This window comes from Mytilus californianus, unplaced genomic scaffold (assembly GCF_021869535.1).
Source record: "Mytilus californianus isolate M0D057914Y unplaced genomic scaffold, xbMytCali1.0.p SCAF_5, whole genome shotgun sequence".
Classification (NCBI taxonomy): Eukaryota; Metazoa; Mollusca; class Bivalvia; order Mytilida; family Mytilidae; genus Mytilus; species Mytilus californianus.
The window spans coordinates 103,793,036-103,801,035 of NW_026262701.1; the positions used below are offsets into that span (position 1 = coordinate 103,793,036).

The 8,000-nt window shown below is 32.1% G+C and overlaps 1 long non-coding RNA gene across 1 annotated transcript; it reads left to right on the forward strand.

Moving 5' to 3' along the window:
- Window positions 1-3,962: 3,962 nt before the first annotated feature.
- LOC127700415 (uncharacterized) lies at window positions 3,963-5,580 on the forward strand. Its single transcript, XR_007981571.1, has 2 exons — window positions 3,963-4,158; window positions 5,210-5,580. It is a non-coding gene; the product is annotated as an uncharacterized LOC127700415 (long non-coding RNA).
- The last annotated feature ends 2,420 nt before the right edge of the window (window positions 5,581-8,000 follow it).

The window sequence follows — 8,000 nt, forward strand, 5'->3', positions numbered from 1 at the left end:
CAGTCAAACAAACTTTATTAGATTAACTCGTTAAGGAATGATCGTTTTCATTGGTCAATTCAAACCTTCGACCTCACACCGGCGAAAATAGAACACGCGTACTATAAAGCTGAATGGACTGATCAGTATTCACGTAGCCGGTCAAGGTCGTTAAAAACTTCCATCGTCGTATTCACGTACATGATTGTGTTCTTGATTATCCCATGGCAATTCTAGCTTTTATACATGTGCATGTAAATTTTTAAACTTTAATCTTAACAGTCACGTCGAAATATTTAATTCAACTGTCTCCTCTCAATTGGTTCTGGATTAAGGGAGCTACCATTTTATTTTGATTGGGGGTGGGGGACTTGGATGAAACATTTTGTCCTGCATTTTTTTTAGTTGTTATCTCTGTCCTGTCTTTCTATTTTCAGTCTGTTAGGTTTTGACTATATTTATTAGTTTATCCTGATGTTTTTACATAAATCGTCATCCTGCCTTTTTTTTTTGTCAAGTTGCTCACCCTGCCTTATCTTTTATTCAATGGACTTGATGAATTAACGTTGTACTTGAAATGAAACCGTACTTAACTACAAAAATAACCAAATTACATACTAAAGATATTGCTCGATTTTTATAGTAAATGGGTTTGTGTTATAAACTGTCATGTTCATTATTCATATTCTTTCATAAGTTTTAGGATAGTGTGATTTTTTTTCTTATTTAGTTTACTTGATTTTGAAAAAAAAAATCCCGAAATTCTAAGTAAATTCAGAATATGTAACCAGCCATGCTTTGTTTAGAGAAAAAAATGGAGATGGCAAACCATGGCACAGTAGAAGGAAATGTACTTTATAAACTCCAGCGATATACTTTCTTAATTTATAATTAACTGTTTTGCTATCCTCGGTTGAAAATTATATATTGTAAATATTTAAATAGTTGCATAGAAAACAATCAGTTTTAAGCAGTGTGGTTATTCACTAAATGTATTGATAAAAGGTGACTCCATTTTTGTACATACTTTTACAGTAGTCATCCTTAATTTCTTAATATTTCGTTTATAAGTTTATCATACATGTCATGATTATTTTGTATTCATTTTAATACGCACGCATGCCACACGTTACTTTGGCGGATAGTTAAACAATGTTATGCAAAGCTCTATTCTTACGGTATGAAATTAAAGGATAAATTTTCAACCAATTAAAATCGAAAACAGTACATTTATATAGTTCCTTATAAACTACGAAATTTCTCACAAGTATTTATTTATTTTTTAGTTCCACACATGCAAAAATAAAATCTTCGCCGATGAAACATTTCAAACCTTTTACACCAACATGCCTTCACTGAATTCATTTGAATTTCGTGGTGACCATGATAGTACATTGCATAGTACATCTATATTCACGTGCACACATGATACGATCTTTCGGGGACAATTTGCTCGTTTATGACACGTCATTTCTGAATGACCAAACGCTTAGCTACTTTATTTTCGTTTTATAGCATGAAAACAATGAAAGAGGAATGTGCAACCCATCATAAATTTGAAATGGATCAGTATTATGAGATCCTTATTATAAGTAACTACGACATTGTCAGGATAATAACCTAGCAATTAAAGTGGTTCATACATTCATCCGTATAAAAGCGGCACATGTATTTTATTTTATCCTTATATTTTTCATAGTGCGGTACAAGTGCTGCATGCATAAAGAATATTACTTAACACAAATTATTAGTATAATATTTCGACCCCACTTTTTGAAATTCACAAAATACTTATTTAATTATTTCGACCAGAAATCATTGTTTTTTACGTTCGTAGTAACGTAGTACATTCCATTGTCGGTCACCTGTGTCAATTCACGTGCACACTACAATTGTTGTTGTATTTAAATCTTTCTGCCAATGAAATGAGACGTGACAAGTTGTTTGTTTGTGATACGCCAGAATGTTATCAATGAATTATCAATCGCTAAACTTGACTGTACCTATTCAAAAACGTAAATGCAAATTTCACAAGGCTTGATCCAAAAAGCCTTTTTACTGTCTAATAACTTGCAAGTACGAAAAAGACAGGAAAGAAGTATATTTTGTCTATATGTTTTGTGTTTGCACACTTTTTAAAGTTGATCATGCATTAATATATTCGTTCTTAAATAAAATTTTGACGAGATAAAAGTTAAAAGATGATATAATTGGACAACCGCAATTGTTAAATCGCTTTGACGTCCGAAAAAAAGATAATAATCAACACTTCCATTGTAACTTTAAAAGCCAGTTAAATCCTTTTTTGCTGAAAGAACATCCGATATCATAAAAATTCATTATCAAAACATAACAAAAACACAAGTAAAGAACGTTTAAGTATTCAATATAAATCAAAACACAAAGGTTATTCCTGATTAGTTTTTCGAATTATTTTATTTAGGCATTGAGACCCTTTGGTGACCCCACAGTTTAAATGTCTATAATAAATACGTCGTGAGTTGTGGGCGTTACAGGCGAACGTTCACCTAATCTGACCCAGTCAATGGGATATTTTAGCGCGCCAATCAATGGTCTCGGCTACACTGTTTTGCACATGATTCTACGTGCACTGTTTCGATTAAATGGGGCTCCCTTTCATCAAATAAACGTTATGTTGTCACACAAACATGGTTCTTTGTAGAAAATTACTACTAAAGACGTTATCATGTAGCTCTCGCCCGCCTCAATCCATCCCAGTCCATCCGACAACAGCCAACATGTCCCCTTAGCCGATCCTTCCTCAGAACTAAAGTAGATCTGTCCCCATTTATGAAATTATAATGTTGCAATTGAAATAGTATGTGGTAGTTGACTTATTGAATTTAAAGTTATATAATCTAAATAAAAAAAATATTTTTGAAATAGATTTTTATATTTTTGAAAGCACACTTTAATATGAGCACTTAATTGTGGTGTGTCTTCTAGTTTTCTATTTGCTAATGTTAGTGTGACTGTAATTTGATTCAAGCTGCTTTATAGGTCCAAAAATTCAATAATAGCAAATCAAAATTTTAAGTCATTCTTTTTGTTATACCAAAACATACACAAGTGTGTGTACTGTACTGTTGGTTCAATAGTTCCTTGTATGCAGTAACCCTCTAACAAGAAAATCACGATATCCTTATGCAGGTTGTAACATAGATTTTGGCGTGGTTTGACTAGTGTTGGATCAGCCAACCACCGTATGTTCACCCAGTCTTAAAAATATCTGTCTCCTTGCGCTGAAACCAAAAAAAAAATCTTAAAAAAACAGTGGTTTGGAATATAGGTGTATATTTTTATGACGAACTCTTATCTTACAAACTCTTTGTTTGTTAAGTTCATAACGCATAATGCGTATTTGATCGTGTTGTACCCGTAATGTTAAGTTCTCAACCGATCATACCTGTTAATTTCTGCATAAAATATAAATAAGAAGATGTCGTATGAGTGCCAATGAGACAACTATCCATCCAAGTCACAATGTATAAAAAGTAAACAATGATAGGTCAAAGTACGGCCTTCAACACGGAGCCTTGGTTCACACCGAATAGCAAGCTATAAAGGGCCCCAAAAAGACAAGTGTATAAAAGTCAAGATAGGAAGCACACCTCATTATACCTTCAGTGTGATCCGAGTGATGTCATCAACATAGTCACCATACATTCCAAACAATTTTCTATACAAAATGCATTATACTTGATTTGTATCTGTCAAATCCGATCAGTATATAAAGTACATATGCTTTTGTAAAACTGTATAGCATGAAAGCAGCTTGCGAAGAAATGAAAAGATGTAATACTAACAATTTTATATAAATGTTATTTTGCATCCTTATCTTTTGGTCTTTAATGAGTAGTTGTCTCATTGGCAATCATACCATATCTTCTTATGTTCATACTAAATTAAGATGACAGCGAGTAACATTTAAATTCTTATCTAAATTAAATGATGACCCTTGCTACGTTTGTAATCTTTGTACGTATTGTCAAATTGATAAGTAGTGTACTAAACGGTCATGCTTGTCAATACATAACGGGTTCTTATCATTTAAATTTAAATTTCGTAGTCTAATTCGATACCACCTGCTACAACCTTGTTCAATCACACATATTCCTTACATTAGGATTCTTAGTTTATATCATACATATTGAGAAGGTAAGACAGTTGTGCATGTTAGTTGTCAATTCAATATGATATGAAGAATAGTCATCTTCAATTCTTACAAACTTAGGGCGTTCTTGATGAATACAATTTTCTAATTCAAACATTAATCACATTTGCACTTACTGAATACCATGAACAATGTGGAACCACATTCAATAAAAGATAGAACATATGTTTCCCGCAGTAAGACTTTTCATACTGGTGCTTAAACATACTGCAAACTTGCAATACAATCCATTCAGAAAAAAAAACAGATTTCAATAAACGTATTATAGATACCAGGATTAAAGTTCTATCAGCCAGATGCGCGTTTCGTCTTCAAAAGACACATCAGTGACGGTCAAATAAAAAAAAAATTAATAGGAAAAATAAAAAACGAAGTTGAAGAGCATTGAGAACCAAAACGTTAGCTTAGATTATCTATTTCTGGGATATAAAATCAAATTGGAAGGGCACAACCATCCATTTATACTGCAGGACAAAGGTGTAAAATAAAATTTTCGATCACTTCCAAAAACTTCAGATTCACCCCCACCCCCTCGCTCATTTCCTCTCTGTGCACTTTGCACTGCTTTGTAAGGGCTGCACAAGTATTTCTTAAATATGAATGAAATTGAGCTATCAAATGATCTTTTTCTGTCATTGTTTGTTTTCAAACTCTAATTTTGTCTTACCATAGAATATAAAGAAAACGATAAACAAAGCTACAAACTACCAGGGTATTTAATTAATACAATGGAAATTACCAAAGAAAATCTATAAAACACATGTTGTATAGACTCGTATCTATTATTAAAGACTGTAAAATGCCCTTTATTATTTATATATGTTTTTTTTTGTCATTTGTGTCTATTATGTTTCTGATCCATGAACACATACCATCATCTCCCTTTATTCATATTAATAGTTACTAAAGTTAATGATCGACGGTATGATTCATGCATGAGAGCATTGATTAAAAAATATTAATTCTATGACAAAAAATTGATTTATAAACTGTTTCTGATGACAATATATTTTACTTCTGTATTTTTTTTTTCAGATGACAAATTTAAAAGTTCTTCTACTGGTTGTATCAGCTGTTTGTATTTCGTATGTGTTGACATGCCGTGACAATTACGCACAAAGTCATCATAGTAAATGTTACTGCCCATGTGACGATACCTTTAACCAGTGCGAAACCAACTGTACAACGCTATACCATGACAAGCTACACCTGAGCCACTGCCAAATCAGGTGTACAGATGGTCTAGCCTGGTGCATTAATGCATGTAATCACGGATAAAAATGTTAACTGTTTTTATTTCCCATTCTTTGAATGTCTGAATAAAAACTGATACTACTTTGTTCCCCTTTTTAGGTGAATATTTAATGACAAAATAAAATGATATGGAGATGTGGTATGATTGCATACGTGTAGTTTTGTAGTGTGTTTACAATCATACTCAATCGGATTTAGCATGCATTGTTCATTGGGCTAATTTGAACATTCAAATGAACAGTAATCTTTCATCATAATTTTTATCCGTACTCTTTTTTTGGTTCTCATTTTTCTCTACGATGTATATTATTTGTGGTATTTTATTAAGATTGTCTTCAAAAGAAAGTTATCAAGTTGAATAACATAATTATCATTTTTAGATGTTCTGTGTGTAAAATTGTTGAAAAATCTGTCTATTTGTAATGCCTCGTTCACACGTACATTTAATTCGAATTGAATTCGAATCGAATGCGAATCGAATTCGCTAATCGCGTTCACACACTCTTCTTTTTTAATTCGAATTGATTCGAATTGGCTTAATCGCATTATCCAATTCGCATTAGAAATGCGTTTTTGTTAATACGAATTAAAAGTTAACGTCGTTAGGACAGTAAAGCGAATTTGATGCGCATTGCAATTCGAATTAGAATTTACGTTTGGACGTTAAACGTTTCGAATGCGAATTAAACTTATTCGAATTAGTTAACGCGAATCGAACTCGAATTACGTGTGAACGCAGCATCAGACTCCTTTATATTTTAAAAGTTCCACAAAGTTTCTTAACTTTTTGATTCTGATCCTGTATGTTAAATATATTCAAAAACAAGAAAATGGGTCCAAATCACATCATGTGCCGCTATCACTTACATTGCCATGAAGTATTGGTCAAAACCCTAGTTTGGCATATCATCATGTTGATGTAGTAACAATCTACCTTGGACCGGGACGGACGGACGAACAGACTGGAAACCATAATGTCAATCTTTCCTCGGAGGCGGGGCATACAAATTCGCCTTAACTGTTTTTATTTGATAATCGAAAGTAATGGACATAAAAGAAAGAATTGGTGTTTTATTCTAAATAGATGTCATATTAGAAAGCATTAAAAGTAAAAAGTGGACTTTACATTTCAAAACAAAAGATGGAACAAAACAAAAGATGGAAAGGAGAATATAAGGCAATTTAGAAAAAGGCAATCCAACATAAGCATGTGTATGACGGTGACAATAATGCAAAGACTATACAGTCAGACACAGATATATTCAAATACGAAACGTAGAGCCTACAACACAAATAAAAATTGATTATTTTGATATGGATTAGATACGAGTTATCTGACAAACTAAGATCAATACAAAAAACTCACATAAAATATAAATCTATAATTCGATTAGTCTGAACAATTTTACCTGACTTAAACATCTATATTTGTTCGTTCCTGTTGACTGCTCACATGTTTTAATCATACTGCAGTTTTCTTTAGTTCGAAGATGACAATCATTCCATTTCTACCATTGAATTTGTCAATTGTATATTAACACTGGACACTTTTAATTTGCAAAACACTCATTTGCAAATCCGCCGCCGCCTCTCCTTAGAGCTACAGTGTCGTGTACATAACCAAAATGTGCGGAATTACATGGGATTCAATAAATTCATTGCTTTTCAGCTGTTATTATTATATATATTTTGTAATTTGATTTAGAAAAACATGTAGTCCCATGAGATATTAGTTGTCCCATGGGACAAAAACAAATCCCATGGGACTATAATTATCCCATGGGACCCAAAAAAATTCTATGGGATTTAACCAAAATCCCATGGGATGAAAATCCCATGTTTTTCTAAATCAAATTACAAAATATATATAATAATAACAGCTGAAAAGCAATGAATTTATTGAATCCCATGTAATTCCGCACATTTTGGTTATATACACGACACTGTAGCTCTAAGGAGAGGCGGCGGCGGATTTGCAAATGAGTGTTTTGCAAATTAAAAGTGTCCAGTGTTAATATACAATTGACAAATTCAATGGTAGAAATGGAATGATTGTCATCTTCGAACTAAAGAAAACTGCAGTATGATTAAAACATGTGAGCAGTCAACAGGAACGAACAAATATAGATGTTTAAGTATCCCATGGGACAAAATAAAATCCTATGGAATTCAAATTATAAATATACAGTAATGTGTATGTTACAATGAATTCTGTTTGGTAGTAAAAAGTTTTAAGATGAATCTTTTTAGTTGAATATCTTTTTTTCCTTGGAAATGTTAATGCAATTATATTGTTCTATAACTGTTCAAAACTAAACTTTTAAACAACAAAGCAGATAATGTAAGTATCAATATATGTTTATTTATGAATTCTAGAATACTTTTTTGAATCACAATTTTTCCCATTTGAAATCAATGAAAACTCTATTAATAGGCTTAACATACTAGTAGCTTCTTACATAAATCTATTTTTTTTTCAGGATATCCCTCCACCCAAAAAATTAATAGTTTTTTATCATCCAGCATTGTGTGATCGTAATGTATAGTCCACTTTTTGGCCATTCAGCACAGA